Source organism: Candoia aspera, chromosome 3, assembly GCF_035149785.1.
Source record: "Candoia aspera isolate rCanAsp1 chromosome 3, rCanAsp1.hap2, whole genome shotgun sequence".
Classification (NCBI taxonomy): domain Eukaryota; kingdom Metazoa; phylum Chordata; class Lepidosauria; order Squamata; family Boidae; genus Candoia; species Candoia aspera.
This window is the reverse complement of record NC_086155.1, coordinates 117217838-117235574: the sequence shown is the minus strand read 5'-3', so window position 1 is coordinate 117235574 and position 17737 is coordinate 117217838. Positions and strand designations below refer to the sequence as shown.

Genomic DNA, 17737 nt, shown 5'->3' with positions numbered 1-17737 from the left:
TCTCCCTTCTTTAGCTAGACACAGCTAAAAGTCTAGAGTAAAATATTAAAACCCTTTTATAATCACTATCTTTTTCTTGCACACCTTTCTGCTTTCTCTATTTACATTCTTCAGTAACGGAAATCAGAAAACAACTGTAAATACATTTCAAACATTTCCAAATAGTCTTGAAAAATATTTTAAAATGCATAAAACTTGGAATTTGTATTCAATTTCTTTTACCATCAGTGAAATCCAAAGCAAAATTCTTGATATTTTGCTAAGACTTCACAATTAGATTTACACTGATTGATTGATCAATCCATTGCTTCAAATTATGAAATTGTTTATGCCAACACCTTTCTCCATTGAGAGAAAGGAAAGATTAGAATCCTATTTTATTTAATTCAGTTCCCCATAGCTAATAGAATTAACGTTATGTATATGGGGGCAAAAGCTTAGTTTCTAGTTATTGATTTTCTAAAACTATTTACTAATCCTCCTGATCTTCCACAACAGAATTGTTGGAATTAAAGTCCTTTGGAAATATCAATGAGGCAAGTATTCACTTTGAAGAAATTAATATTCATTCTTTTAAATGAATTATGCTTATTTACCTAATAAGCTATACTTCTGGGCAAAGAGGTATGTTGGGCTTTTCTTGACAGGCTAGACTAAAAACTGGCACAAGGACATGAGCTCTGAGCAGTATATTTATTGTAGATAAACTAAGGAAGCCATTATGAAAGAATTCCAGTGACTATTTAGCTCTATCTATAGTGAAATCAAGGGTTTAATTCTTGGGCTTTATTGTCTCACTATGTGATGAAACTGGAAGCAAGTCTGGACTGGAGGGGTGATTTCCATCTGTCTGTTGTTTTGGCAATGGACTCAATCTAGTATTGGGCTGTTTTTGACAGTATATCTGAGAACTAGCTCTCCCAAAATGTATGTGAACTAAATGCAGTGCCTCATACTTTGTCAAGATTTAATCTAGGTGGTATATACTACAGAGGAACACAAACTGCAACTCATTCAAAGCTTTGAGTTCAGTCCCCCAGTGCTGTTCCAAAAATTGCTGGTGAATTTTAATTTTTCATATGACAAAAGCAGAAACCTATACTAAGGATATTATCTTTTCACATTTATTTTTATTGTGTTATTTTTTTAATGAGGCTTAACAAATCAAATTTAGATTTTATCATGGCATCACTCAGTTTTCTAATGTAGTACTGGCCAACCACTGAAGGGAAGAATGGTCTCTCCCCGCCCAGCACCCTAGCTGTAATTCCCTGATAAAGAAAGTGCTGTTGCTACTTAACTTTTAAACCCTTTACAAACTGAGATTAAAATAACTGACTTTGGGGTTCTCCTGAAATGAGTTCCCATAGCATCTGACAACTTCTGATAAGTCTTTTCTTAATTTATTTTCATTAGTTGACATAAAATAATCAAAATCTAAGAACAAGTCCTTTGTTGCAATTGCACCATGCTTTGAAATGATCTTTTAAGGAAGCCAGACCCAACTTCTCTTTTATATTGCTTTATAACTTATGACAGTTATAGCTATTTTGAAAACACAGTTTCCTGGAATCTGTAATTTATTTATAATGTTTCATTTAACTGGAACATAATTTCACTAGATTAAATTTTCATAAAAGCTCTCTCACATCTAGAGGAGATAATATAACACAATACAGACCATAGGCAAGATGTGAACAACAATAGGAATGTTTATGGAGAATAAAAATTGTAGGAGTTCTGATCTTTGAGGCTCCTTAATTTCTCCCTCTATTTTACAAAAAGGTGAAAGAAACAACCCCTTTCGTTTGATCACTCCCAAATCTGAGCTGAACTCTAAACCTTTTAATTTTTTCATATGTTAACTGACTTTTTAAAATAGGTCTGTGCTTTAACTCGGCACAAAATGGAGTAGCTTTTTACTTACATGGGGCTGACCAGATGTCTCTAATTTGCTGTATCCCCTACTAAAAAACTTCTGTGAAGCTCTGCTGCCAGTAGACAGAATAGATCATGAAATCTGCCAGACACCAAAGAAAAAAGGGGACCTTTGAGTGCTTGTTCTTCTAAAATGCTATAAAGAATGGAGAGGGTAGTTTGGCAGATCTGTCTTATATCAGAATGATCCTTATGGCCAAACTACCATCAGTTGTCTGATCACAGTATCTTGGTGAGGGGCAAAGAGAACTCCTTTTACTGTTTCCTATCTCCTATCCTTAAAAGTAAGCATGCTTTTGTGTCCATCTTTAAGGAACATATATTCTCATAAAGAAAATATGAGTTACAGTTCTCCCCACTCTCAACTCTCAATAATTAGTTGACTGCATTCAGAAACAAGCATAACTTCTTAGCACCACAATTCTCTTCAACCAAACTTTTCAACCTATCTAAATGTTTTTAACTGATATGCCTCACTACAGGGAACAGATTTTGTCCAAGTCTCGTTACATTATTCACAAAACAAAAAGTTATGAATACTTAAAAAACAGATTTTAAAGGTATGTAGCTCAAACTCATCTATTTCTATGAAATTTGGCATTCACATGTTCTAACTTTCTGCAAATCTCATTCTGATGAAAATAAAAATGCTACAGTCATTTATTCATGTTATTCCCACCCTGAATAATTGAACGTGGACTCAGTGTTTCAAGTTAATGATCCAGATTCCATATGAGTTGGACTAAGTACCCCACTAATTTGACACAGAACAGACTGGGCTCTTTTAAGAGCCAAGGACCTGCCCATGAAATGTAGTTGTGTGACCTATATATTGGCTCAAATGTTTCATTTATAAAAACAAAAAATGGCAATTTTTAATGACTAGACAAGAGTGGAAATTAATGAACTTTTAGAAGAAATCTTATATATATTTAATATCTCCCCCACCTTAGGCTTTTGACTGATTGCCTTTCCAGCTGTTATTATTAGTTACTTCTACAACAATATTATGATTTTGTGGATAAATGCTGTAGGATCAAAATATTCATGACAAGGAGTGGAATCACATCCTTACTGACAATGGAATAGTTGGGAGAAATTAACTGTTTACTACTTCTAGATATTTAAAAAGGTAATGAATGGACAAACAACTAAGGAAAAGAGCACTTGGGCGATGTGGCTCATGATAGAAAATTCAAACAATATTAGACTCTGAAAGTCAACATTAGACACACTTCTACTAAGGACCTACAAACAAACAGAGTTCCTCTGTACACACATTAACAAACAGAACTCAAACAAGGATGGAGGCTTTCACCTTTCCAATCCTTCCAGCACAAGCTTTGCTCTTTTCAGGACTCTGACTTAACCACTTAGGTAATACTGGGCATAAAGCACTGAAAAATTGGCTTGCCCCATCTTTCCAGATTGATACTAGCATTCTAAATTTGCAATGGTTGTAATACATCTGAAATATCTTAAATAACAAACCAGTAAGTTAAGACATGGGCTGCTAAAGATAAAATGCTAGATTACAGCCAGTTATAGTGCAGAACCCTATCTTTTAGTTTTAGATAAGTGAAACTACACAAAGTATTAGCTCAAGAAACCCATTTCTTAATGTGTTCCATACTTTTTTTCTGATGTAACAGAAATTGCGACTTTTGATTTTAAACTCAGAGCCAAAGTCAGCAAGTATTTATTTATTCATTCAATTTATATAGCAGCCCATTTGATTAGGGGTGACATACACGTAGTCCTCACTTAACAACCACAATTGGGATTGGAATTGCAGTTGCTAAGCGATGCGGTCATTAAGCAAATCTGACCTGATTTTACAACCATTTTTGCAGTGCCCATTAAGCGAATCACCATGATCATTAAGAGAGCCACATGGTTGTTAAATGAATCATGTGGTTCCCCATTGATTTTGCTTGCCAGAAGCTGGCTGGGAAGGTTGAAAATGGTGATCATGTGACTGTGGGATGCTGCAACAGCTGTAAGTGTGAGGACTGGTTGTTAGCTGGGTTTTCTAGTGTCATTGTAAATCCAAACCATCTCTAAACGAATGATCATTAAGCAAGGACTACCTGTACTCTATTAAAAGCCAAAGGCAGTTCAACCAACCAGGAATAGTCAAAATCAGCTTACAAAACCTTCTGATATAGTGTCTGGGGGAAAAAGCCAGTTCTTCAGACCTTCAGAAAGGGACAGGGCTATCTGGATCTCGGGAGGAATGCTACTCCATAGGGCAGGCACAGCAACAGAGAATACAGTTTGCCTTGGTCCTACCATATAACATTGCTTGAGTAGTGGGGGCCAGAGCATGCCAACCATGTCAGATCTTATTGGATAGGCAAAGGTAGTCAGAGACAGGTGGTCTCACAGATGATAAGGCCCTGTTCCATAAATGACTTTAAAAGTGACAACCAACTCCTTGAATTGCATCCAGAAGCCCACTGGCAACCAGCACAGTTTGTTAAGTAGCAGAGTTACATGGGCATACTACTGAGGTGTGTCTATAATTTGCACTACCGAGGAAAGCTTGGTGACCCAGGATAGAGTCTGCAGGAATACAGAGCAAATGAAGCCAGGGCAGAATCTGGGAGGTCAAAAATTAGTTACATCCAAACAGAAGATTACAGGTACCTGACAGAATTTGCATTCAAGGCTGAAGCCCCACATTATCTAGACTTGTAAATTTCTATCCAGAAAGACACTCAATTGGGGATCAAAATGGATGCACTAAAGTATTCCAAATAAGGGTCAAATACATCTTAACTTGTAAGTAGCATCTTATAAGCAAAGACAATCCAAAATACAAATACAATCCCCTCCAGAACAAATAGAACATAACTTGATTGGTGAGTTTATTGCCCTTCCCTGAATATAGCCCCACACGAACTCTACACATCTAAACAGCTCTGAAGCTGGAATGTGACAAGAAATCAATACTGCATTGTTTGAATGGACTTTACTTGAAAACTTTAGTTATTTGATTAACACAAAAAAGTATATTGCAAAAAAAAATCTGCATAGATAACGTAGTTCTAATGATGTTGGATGGATATCCTTACACCTCCTGGACAGGATCAAGAGGGAGGGGATAATCTTCTAAGAAAAACTGTTCTGTAATTCAGCCTTCCACAATCTGGGGCCAAATGGACATGCTGGCTAAGAAACGATGAAAGATGTAGTCAAATACACTGTAGATCACCTGCTTAGGAAAGGTTGTTCAAATTGTTAATTGGAGCTGTGTCTCTTTGTGTGAGATGGTCAATAACACACAGCCATCAAAGCTAGGCTTGATGCTGCTTTTCCGCATCTGATAATGCAGCACTCTTCCCGAGGATCAAAGTATTAAGGTTTAGGTTATTTGTATTGATTTTATGTGCTGCCATGCTGTGTCACTCATGCTCATATTTGTGGTTCACAAATTCCTCCTTTAAATGTCACATCCATTTCATCTCCTTTTGCCATCAATACTGCAAACGGTAAGGTCTGTTTATTAACCCCAAGTGCCAGCATTGTTGTTGGCAGTTTCATACACATGTAGTCACCAAGCAAATACTATACTTATATTTTGAAATCAGGTTCCTATTTATTTATTTATCTATTGAAAAAAAGACAACATACAGGAGAAACACCAAAGGGGTAATTCACCAGAAAATTCTGCAGCATTTTCATTCATTTCAGTATGGCTTCAGCAGAATTTTCCACTGAACTAATGCAAATTTGTTTTTTAAATTTTATTGGCAAATAATTATTTCAGAAAAGCAAAGAAAATGGTCTTGTGGGAATGACAGAACACATAAAATCACATGTGTTATGAAAACAATATTGTTATTATAATAATATATAGTTATTATAATAATATATGTCTTGGTGTATATAACAAATGGAAACAGTAATTATAAAAATGAAAAAAATTTTGTACTTTGTATCTATAGGACATGAACGAAGTGTGATCATACACAATTCACTGCAGAATTTTGCTCATATATCTTATCCACAGCTTGGATGGCAAGTTTTGGTGGGCCATCTTCCCTTTTCAGCCCTGAAAGCTATTCCCAAGCTGTTTCCAAGGGCAGGGAACATGGTTTAATGCATTATGGAGCAGGACATATCACTTGGCTTAGTATAAACAAATGAGAGAAGATCTTAATACACACACTCCTTAATGTAGGGATGCAGCCTATGTTCCCAAAAGACCCTCTAATCACATGTCCAAAATTTGGCACTCTGTGTGTTTTTCCCCCCCACTAAATGTTGATAGTAAACTATTGTTTATATGCTGAAAAGCATAATTGTTTCTTTTAATGTTTTATACTCTGATTTGGAGTGATTCTCCATTTTTATTTTTCATGTTTTGCAATGTTTTAAGTTTATTCCAGTCTTGCCCACTTCTGGCCCTGCCCAGTACGGCCCTCAAAGATGACAATCCTGGCCATTGAAATGCTGCCCACTTCTGCCTTTTTGTCTGCAAAGCTGCTTTCTGTTTCAAGAGAAGAGAGTTTGAATTTGGGAATATGAGTGAATTTTATCTTCAAATAATCCAGTAATTCATCTTGCTGCTTGTTTTCTACTAGAAGTCCTTCTTAAAACCCCAGGCCAAGTCTACATTGGTCTCTTCCTTTAAATCCCATCTTAAACTTCACCTTTCCCTAATGCCTGTTCTAGAGCTTTAACAAAGCCTAGGCATATGTAATCTCTTCATATTTACTTCATATTTATCTCTTTCCTCTCCCTTCCCTCCATTTTCAAATTCTCCCTTCCTCCTCCCTGAACTTTATTATAAGCTTGTAGGAAAGAGGCCATAATTCAGCAAAGCACTATGTACAGTGAGGGTGCTAAATAGCAAAACTAGTAATGTGGAAAACTGAGCCAGAACAAAGCACTTCTAAGCCTAATGGTTTTAATTACAACTCAGTTTGTGTTTAACCCACCCTTTAACATTCAAATAAATTTAGAGATACTTTATTTCAGCTAGGTGATGCCCAATATTTCTTTCTTTCATGTACATAATTTTGCTGGCTCTTCATTAATATACAAATAGAATATTGCAGTTATTTGGATTTTTTCCTATATAATTGTTTTGTCTGACAATTTTCAATTCATCTTGGTGATTTGAAATTCTTCAACACAGGTCTGATTAAACTAATATAATTGAAAATTAATTAAATCCCATGATTCTTTTATATCTCAAGAACCCCAAATTTTTCACCCTCATTTTTATTACATACTATAATTTCAACTGTCAGTGACAAATTGCCCCAATTTTAAATCATCTCTTTCTCTTTCTGTCATAAAAAACAGATCTATTGTTAACTGATTGAGCAATCCTTTGAAAGCAAATACACTCCCCTCTGTATGTTAAATGAATTTGGAAACCACATACACTTCAATAAACACATAAGGATAAATAATGATTGAATTATTCTATTATTCACTTTTATCTTGCTGTGATCCTTTAACAAACACAGCAGCACTAAAAATAGCAAAGATGTTTCTCCTTACTTCTCCATGAGCAAGCTTGCTTAACACTTTTATTATATTTGGCCATGGGACATTTGGTAAACTTGCTGATGATATCGGAGAATGATTTTACAAACCAAGTTACACTACTGACACCTCCAAATTCTAGAGTATTTGTTCTGTGTTAGGTGCAGACTTGCTGAATGGGATTAACAAACATTACAAGGGAAAAGAGGCAATGGACAAATCCACCCTGGTTGTTTATAAAACCTTTACAACTCATCATCTTCCATGAACATACTGGCACCATTCAATTACTGTCCCTTTTAGAGAGCCTTAGCAAAACAGCCACTGCCCATGTAAATAGACAAATCTGAAAACTAGCCGGTCTTGTTGGCTTACATACTGTAGGTAATGTTTTCTTTTGCTCAAATTTGTTCTGGAAACTAATCACACTCTGATAAAGCCATCTGCAAATATGAGAAAGATTGACATCCACATGTCAAAGTTTACACAGCCTGACCAAGTGTACATATAGTCAAGATGACGTTAGGGCCCTGCTGTCCTGAGTTTCGACAAGGCCATGTTCAAATGGAATGACAAAAGAAGATTTCTATATTGACAGCAATGCAAAGGACCACTTGCAGAAACACCAAACTTGAGGCACAAGCCTGTGCAAGCCCCTACATAATTAAAGATGCACAAGAGTATTATGATGAATTTGCACAGCTCCAGTTTATTTTCAGGGGGCTTCCATGGGACAATTTCTCAGTGAATGCCCCCAACTCTTTGTCAGGATCATCTTCAAAATGTCACTAAAGGTACAATGCATTTTGTGTCAATGATCCAGTGTGGATTATTTTAAGGGCCCAATCTGATTAGGACAATCACTTGAGTTTGATTGCTAGTATCAGATTTTATGTTTCAAGTCATATAACATTAGAGATGATCTTTACAGTGTGCACCCAACAGGGAGTTGATTTGTTGGATATTGGACTGAGTGTGAAGATATATTCCCCACATTTTAAATATAAACAGATAAAGATGCTGGAAGTCAAACTCAACTACTGGTGTCCATTACATAAACACTTGGCACTAGTATGAAAGTTGTTTGCAATTGCCTTCTTCTGGGAAATTTGCAGATTCGCTCACATGCAGTTGGCAATGCCACTTACAAATCCAATGATCCCTTGGATTTTGTTGCAAGCAGTTGCTAAGCATAAATCCTGAAGCACAGAGTAAGTATACTCTTATGGTGAGTCAGTAGCCAAGGGTAGAGCATGGGGGAGGGGGGAGGTTTGGTAAGCAAAAATGTATAGAGAGTTGAAATCTCTTTCTTTCAGTGGTGACAGGTCTGCATGACAAATAATTCATTGATGATCTTCTTCCTTAAGTTCTTCTTCCAGGCTAAATTAAGTATAAAAAGTTGGTTTTCTAGACTGCTTTCCTTTGTAATTTGATAGAATAAGAAATAACATACTGCTTGCTGCATTTAGCAGGTTTTGTCTGAGAGACTGTGCATCAACACATTAGTACAGTATCATGCTTATCTAATTATTGGAGAAGCTACCTATTAATTGACTGATGGATGAAACAACAACATTGATTGACTTGACTAATGCCAGACCCAGCCTACTCCTCCGGAGCCTCTTGTTGATACAGGTTATCATGCAGTCTTCACTGCCATATACCATATTTTGCAGAGATCAGGTGAAGATCAGCAATAGACTCTGACGTGGCATGGCTTTCCTGCTGAAGAATGATCAATTAGAACTGGTCCACAGCACTGAAGGATTTTCGTTTGGCTCCCACTATATAAACAAAGTTTTTGTTGACTCATACCCAGACCTTGTGCTTCTGTTTTGGACTAGATTCCAGCGGCTGGCACCTCTGCTGTAACATTCTGAGTGCACATAGACAGTATAAATCACAATCCTTAATAGAATTGAGAAAGAAAGGATTTACACAGAATTAAGTGAACTTCCTATTCTATTTATAATCAAATGAAATATCACCCTGACAGAAGGCTGATGCTGGATTGGCGCCTTTGCACAAATGCCAATTTCAAGAGCTGCTATGTGTCCTGTGCTTTATTTCCTGGTACTTATTGGAATAGTTGAACCAGTGCCTCTGGGGATAAGCTCTAATGCTTCATACAGGCTCCTGAAAGGAGTTTTGAATAATACTTAGGAAACTGTCCCACCAAAGTGAAGTACTTTGGTGAAGTATATTCTTAAATCTCTTCTTTTGAAAATCAAGGGGACTACTTAACTTTAATGAGACCGTGGCCTTGGAATTAATAAACTGATTTTTGTAAGTTCTCAAAGCGTTTCAAACAGATTGCCTCAGCAGTACATACAACAGCCCTGTCAGCTAGATGGCATCTCTGTCTATATTTAGGAAGATTCTACTTTTTTTATCTGCTCATTTGGGGGAGATCTCTGGTCTAGCAGGTTTTCTCCACTCAAATTTGTAATGAAAAATCCATTTAGGGCAGAGGAGACTAGGACTGAGTATGCTTTAAAAATGATTGGAGTGCTTTTGACCTCACGTGAGCACATGCTCAGTATCTCTCTGTTATTCATTAAAATGACTTGACTTTATTCAGGCTTCTGTGTAAGTCTGAAAGAAAGATAGTGCAGCTTCAAAAAAAAATTCCACTTATTAATGTTAACACTGACAGCCCTAGAGGAAAGGTTTTCTCTTCCCGCATATAAGTGCCTGAGGTCCTGAATATTTATTTCACTGTTAAAATGCCTGAAGTGCTCATAGCAGTATGGAGTTGTTTGTCTCTTACAGCATTTCTTGGAATGATATGTGACTATGTATGTAATTTCAGGAATAACTATGAGAGAAGCAGCCACTGTCTGAATAATAAACATTGTACTACTATGGGCACCCAGGATATTTTTGCAGTAAGGAAGGAAGTATGCAAAATTCTAGTACATGCAAGCATGTGAGTCAGACTTTTTTAAGGATAAAAAACAGCACCCAGATTTTGTGTCTGATAGCATTTACTTTTTTGAATCACTTGGGAGCAAAAATCTACTGTATATTGTCTCCATGGCAGGATAGACGAGCACAAATGTTGCAGAATATCTAAAGACCCACTCCCCCCAATAAATATATATCTATTTTATAATATTATGAATGTTATTTTAACAAGAACTCGTGTAGCATAGCAGTCAAATGAAGAAGATGGGGATCCAGTGGGCTCAAGTTCAGGGTTGTTGTGGGGAAAACAGGAGGAGGACGGAGTATTAGGTATTTTTGCCACCTTGAGTTATTTATAAAAATAATAAAGGTGGGATAGAAAATAAATACTTACATACATACATACATACCTGGGATTTTTAGTTTTCAAAAGTGCTGTTTAAGATGTAAATGCAAAAGCTGCAGTTCCTAAGTTTACATTTCACCAAGCACTAGAAAGTGAAGAGACATCCTGCTATCGTCATTGTGGCTTGAGTCAGTCTCTGGGAAAAAACCTGTAGAATGGAGTAAAAATGTGAAAGAGAAAGGAAGGCACTGATTTCTTCTACTGTTTGGCATAAAATCTTTTCCTTCATGTATATGTTATATGTTATCTCTTCTTGTTTTACCACACTCTTCTTAAGAACCTCATTTTACTCTGTTCATTCCTTGCAACAAATACATTTTACTATCTTTCTACCAGCATTCACACATCTTAAAATTTCTCCGTTTTCCCATGTTTAGTAAATATTCTAGTAAGATACACAAATCAACCTACTTGTTTATTTATTTATTTATTCTAGCTCTTTGCCATTTATGTATAATTTGAAATTATTCACTTACTTTTACCTTTTACATTAGTCTTTAATAATTAATTTTCAGTTCCAAAGTCCTTGTTGCATTATTCTCTAATGTTCACTGCAAATCATTTGGGTTCTTAGCCAACATTAAGGCATAATCTTATAAAAGTATTCATCCATTCAAATCCCCAACCATCAGAACTTTAACTTTACCACAAGGCTTCCTTATACATTTTTCTATAAACACATTTAAAAATCAAAGGGAGATCCTTTATCCTTGTCTTACTCCCTGCTTAGTGATGAATCATTAGCTAAGAATTCAGCTAATTTATTTTCAGAAATGCTTTACTTCTATCATTTACCATTTCTAGCACATTCAACAACCAATCCTCAACTTCAGATATGTACAGAACATTCTATAATTCAAAGTTATTCACTTTATTATATGCATAAAGGCAGAATATACTCCCCAAATTTTGCTCATTAACACCTCCTGTATCCTTTCAATCAGAATTCTGCAAAACACCTTGTAAGTTTCACTAAATCTTTTAATAATAAAAAAGCAATCATACTTTTAGATTTATATTTATTCCTTTGCCATGTGTAATAATAATAATATTAATAATAACAATGATTTATTAAACTTGTATGCCACTTGACTCTCAATGACTCTGGGCAGTTCACAACAATCAAACAAAGAAATTACAATAAAATCAATAAAAGATAAAGATAAAAGATGGCAAGTATACAAATGAACAGATTATTTTTCTAAGCAGATATTCACCAGTTGCTATTCTCATTCATTTGTTGGTCTCCAAATGTCTCAGTCACTTTTAAAAAAAATTTGAATCCTGCCTTTATTTTTTTTATAAATAAGTCAAGGAAGGGAACATACCTAATACTCCTTCTTCCTCCTATTTTCCCCACAACAACAACCCTGTGAGGTGAGTTGGGCTGATCTTTCATCTGATTCCATCCACCAATTCTTGTCAGTTAGCAGAATCAATGTTCCCTGGATTGCATTAATTCAGAATGTTGCACAATTTCTCCCCAAATCTGTATCTGGTTCTTCCATTATCATTATTCAGGTGTAAGATACAACTATCATGAACCTACTTATTCCTACTTCAATATGCGCCCACAACAACCTAAATGACACAATTCCATACTTTTTGACACACATTGAGCCCTTGCATTTATAATTGTACTTACTCCTTCAGTTCCCTACATGTATTCATGAATTCCTCCATAAGATCAAACCATCTTCATCCATATCTATTACATCCTTCCCCTTTCTCTTAGTTTCACAGACACATGTCTATTTTTACGAATTTCACTGATGCATGCATTTTATAATTTACTCCTCTAACATTCCAAGTTTCAGTCTTCCATAAGCCATGATCATCACTAGGTGGGCATATAATGTTAACTTCTACTATCCATCATGGTTTTGGCTAATCAAAGCTTTCACATAATTTTTTTTAGTAAAACAGAGAGAGTGTAGACTAGTCTATACCAGTCGTATCTGTGCCACATGCAGCATTCTGTACCAGTCAGTTTTGGCACATTTCAGACAGAATGCCACAAACACAACCAGAATGCCACAAATACAACAAACCCCAATTCAAGCTTACTCATACTATTCTATGCAAGCCAGGATCTCTCTATTCTGCCTACATGAACAAACTAGAAGATATACACTGTGTACTGAAACATATTCAATGTACACTAAGAAACTGTATGGACATTTTGTAGTCCATACAAAAAAGGGTGAGTCTAGCAAGAATATGGGTATGAAAGTCTAGTTTGAACACTTTAAGACACTTTTAAGAAATACTTCAATTTGCTTAACATGAAGTTGGTAGCAGAGATGGCATCAGCAGATCATGAAGCAGTATCCAAGTTTTCTACCAAGTTTTTAAAAGGATAGAATAAAATGTATTTATTTTTTCATTTATTCAAACCGGTCTTCTTCTGGGAACTCATACCTGACTGCACTTTCATTTCCAAAGTATCAAAAAGAGCATAGAGTTTCAAAGCTATCAAGGACAAGGTAATCCTTCTGATGTGTGGCAATACTTGGGAAGAGTTCATGGTGAAGTCTGTGCTTTTATACTAAGCTTTGGACTCATAGAGAGTAAACAGAAAACATGAGTAACTGGTGCACTGTTCATGGATTAGTTCAAGAACTGTTTAACCCATGAAATACAGCACTATTTGAAACATTAAAAATACTTTCAAGAATTTGTTGCTTCTTAATAATCTCCTGAGCAATCTGAAAACCAATTATAGTCTCCCTATCCAGATCTTGGAGACCTGTTTCTTTCTCCTACAAACACCACCTCACTTCTTCAAGCCACAAATCAACACATGGGTGATTAAAATGCAATGCCAAAGAACATGACATAAAAAACACAAGATTTATTTCAGCCCTTTGAGGTAGGCAAGATCAGGAAACAAGCATGGTCAGGGTTTCAGGATGCTCTTCATTGCTGTAGGATAGAATAACAAAACCTTGAAACCTGTTAGAATTTCTCTCTACCCCTTCTAATATCAAGCAAAATCAAGGCGGGGTTATTTTCAGTTTCTTTCTCATGCTTTCCTCTTTCTCAGGACTAAGTAATCTTTTCTGAAAGTCCCCCCTTAATGGTTCACTTATTTTTTCCTGACCAGATATATATTCCTTCACAATATCAAAAATATAAACTACTGTGTTAGTCCTTCATGTTATAAATCACGATCTTACCTCAATGTTTTCAACTGAAAGGAAATGCAATTTTTGCAGGCAACCCTTTGTTGTAGTTGAGAACAGGGTAAGTAGAGGTAGCTAAACACTGCTGGATACAACTCCCATCATTTTTTCTAGGGATTTTAGGGGTTAGAGTATTTCAGCAACTAGAACAGTACTAGTTGTATATCCCTGGTTGGGACTTATCTCATTTTCTAGCCCTCTTTTATTTGTATTAGAAGATTTTTCATAAGAATGACCTTACATTCATTCTTGTGAATGAATGAATATGTATCATATTCTGCCTTTGACTAATTATTTTAAAAAAGTTGTCATTTCACCAAATGCCCCATTTCACTAGTTATTTCCTTTCTTAAGGTATTAACAATTAAAGACAGAATCCATTCAGAAGCATTCCTGCATCATTACCAATATAAGTAAATTATACATTTTATCTGCATAAATATATCCTATCATTTATGTCATTTATTATTTTTGAACTATTTATATATTATTTCCATTATTAGCACTGATAATGGATAGCCCATAGAAACAACAGTGATAGTTGCATCAATAAAGAGCAAGCTGCATCAGTTGAAGACAACATCTGCAGCTAAACCTCCCCATCCCTACAGATGATTACAGAAGACTCTACTGGCAGAAGGTTCTGCTGGCCAAATTCAGGTGATGTGGATGGTAAAAGGATACCCACACCTGTTCCTATGCTCCTCCAGAAATTTGCCTATACGCACACTGACAATGCATTCTAGGGCAGAACCTAGAACAAGTTTTTCCCTTCCATAGATTTCATGGCAAGAATGTCACATCGATCAACATTTTTCTTGTATTTTTCCCCACTGTTCCCAGGCTAGGAACTATTTGGATACAGTAGAGCAATCACTGGTTGATTAAGGCCAGAGGATTTCTTGCTCTGGAATTCTTTGGCCAAAGGGCAACCCAAAAGTCACCAATCTCACTTTTGTCCATTTTGTAAAGCTTATGTATGCAACTTCTTTTAGCATGAGATCCATGAGTGGCATGATGGGGATCACACTCCAAAAAGTAGATCGGACCAGGAGAAAAATACTGGCAGAGTCATGAATTGATATAGTTACTTCTCATGTGCTTAAAACACCATATTAAGAATGATGATGTGGTGACAGCCTTTGGAAAGGTTCTAAGGGCCAGATCTAACAGTTTTAGGAGTCACATGGGGTTCAACAATACAGTCCTGGTTTACAGAAACAATCTGTATTAATCATTTATATACAATCTTTCCTTCTTCCTTTTAATCAGTTTCTGATCTATTAAGGAATATTGTAGCTTAAAAAAGTTATTTTATGATTTTTTATATTACTCCCTGAGGTTCCTTTGCTTCAACATTTGCTTCATATGTTAACAGTTGTTACAATTGTTGCAGCCATTTTATGGATTATTTTAAAAGTTAGGGAAAAGATAAATACCGTAGAAATAATGGGATTATTTCTAAGATATTTATCTTTTCCCTAACAAAGGGATGGCCAACATTTTGTGATTATATTTCAACATTTGAAAACTACTATATTTGTTACTGCAGTTTGAATGCTCTGGAGACCCACCTAACTTCTCTAAGAAACTAAAGCAAGCCAGAGTTACCTCCAAAATCCACACTACATTTCTGACTTCAAATAGCACAACGAAATAATAGTTTTCTTTCATCCTAATTTCATGCAGCAATCATACTGCAGAGTGGTATGCATTTTTTCTCAGCTACAGATTATTTCAATTCATACCTCCCATTAGCATAGCTCCACACATTGTGGCATTCTGCAATGTAATACTTTTCACTCTGTTTCAACATGTTCTATATCCTTCTTCCTTATGGGCACTTTCCATTTATTCTGTTGGAAGATTAATTTATGATTGAATACTTTTTCAAGCTAAACTCATACTTTCTCTTCCAGTAGTCATTCTACTTTCACTTTTTTTTTACTTCTTTTTCCATGCTCATTTCTCCCCAAGATGCACTCTGGACCCTACCAAAAAAAGCAGTCCGATTCACATTCAGAACCATTCATCATCTTTGTATCTTCCACCAATTCTCAATATTTCATCACAGTCAGACCATTATACTTATTCTTTTGCCATGTCTATACATGAATAGAGAAGCTTAAAGCATGTATCGGAAATGAACAACTTTTTCTAAACAGATACTCAACAGTCACTATTCTCCCTCATTCTTAGGTCTTCCAATGGCCCAATAATTTTTTTCTGTTCTTTCTCATATCATTCCCATCTATTCATGTCACCTAATTTGTTCTACTGATGCGTATTCATCCAGAACCTTCGTGGCATTCTCAGCAAGAAGGTAAGGAGGAAAATGATAAAATCATTTCATGAATGCACAACACCATCCACATAACTTGTGTGAGAAGTTGGAATGCAAGTATGAAAGGGTTTGGGAATTTGTGTCTGGATGTTTGTACCAGATACTTATGATTGTTTTACATTTCCCCCCAAAACTCATCCCTGGTCCTTTCGTTATCACCATTCATTGGAGCATAACAAGCAACCATCATCTATCTATGATTTCCAACTTTCACACATATCCACAACAAACTCAATGACACCAATTCTTACTTTCTGACATACATTTTAGCCTTTTTATCCACAATTAAACATATATATTCATTTTCATGCACATTTTCATTAATTTGGTTCCACAAGATCAGAGCAGCTTTATTCAGTTCATTACACCCTTTGACTTTCTCTTAGTTTCACAACATACAACCCAACTATTTTTGATTCAATTCATGTTCTTTACAAATTACTCCTCTTACATTCCAAACTGCAATCTACCATATGCCATAGACATCAATAGAAGAGCCCATGAATAGGGCTGCCCATCATGCCTTTTACTATTTTTAGTAAAATAGATTAGGCTACTACCTGTAGTTTAGTCCAGTAAGGTAGACTAGGCTACTAGCTGCAGTCATATCCTTTCCATAAGCAACATTCTCATCTAATGTTAAGGATATAATTCCTATCAATTTTGGCACATTTTGGTCAGTTTTACCACAAGCATGCTCACACTATTTTATACAAGCTAGGAGTTCTAATCTAGAAACTATTTTGTAAGCCAGCATACTGTTCCCCATAATCACTAGCTAGGAGGTACATGCTGTTTATTGACACATTCAAGATGCCTTGATGTTTTTAATCCCATAAAAATCTAAATTACTGGGTTTCACTGAAACCAGGAGACTGTGAGTTCTAGTCCTGCCTTAGGCATGAAAGCCAACTGGGTGACTCATTTTCTCTCAGCCCAACTCACCTTGCAGGGTTGTTGTTGTGAGGAAAATAGGAGGAGGAAGGAGTATTAGGCATGTTCCCCACCTTGAGTTATTTATAAAAAAATCATTAAGGTGGGATAAAAAATCTGAAAAAAAGTATGGAAGGTTTATTTTGGTGGCAGTCAATAAAGGTTTTATAACTGGAACAGCATTTCCTAATGTAGACTTCTTGTGGATTATTCTTCATCCAGAGAAAAATAGGTGAGGAACTGAAGCCAGGTGGAATCTGGAGGCTGTCAACTTCCACACAGAAGTCAGGCTAAATAGAGCTGCAAAGCATGCAAAGGCTGAATCAGATGAACTGACTGACACCTTCTGTTCTGAAATCCTAAGGAAAGAAGGCACGTAAACATGCAAGCTGTACAATGCAGTGCCTACTTAAGGTGCAGAGACTTTGAAGGATTGGGACTTCTCTGTGACATTAAGAATTGCTCACACTGATGCCAGTAAGACTATCACCTTCGCCTCAGCATGTGAGCATTCTGTCTACA

The 17737-nt window shown here is 36.0% G+C and overlaps 1 long non-coding RNA gene across 1 annotated transcript in view; it reads left to right on the top strand.

The window, feature by feature from the left end:
* Positions 1-17737, top strand: part of LOC134493877 (uncharacterized) — a 412608-nt gene that overhangs the window by 74675 nt on the left and 320196 nt on the right. The gene's annotated exons all lie outside the window — the stretch shown is intronic.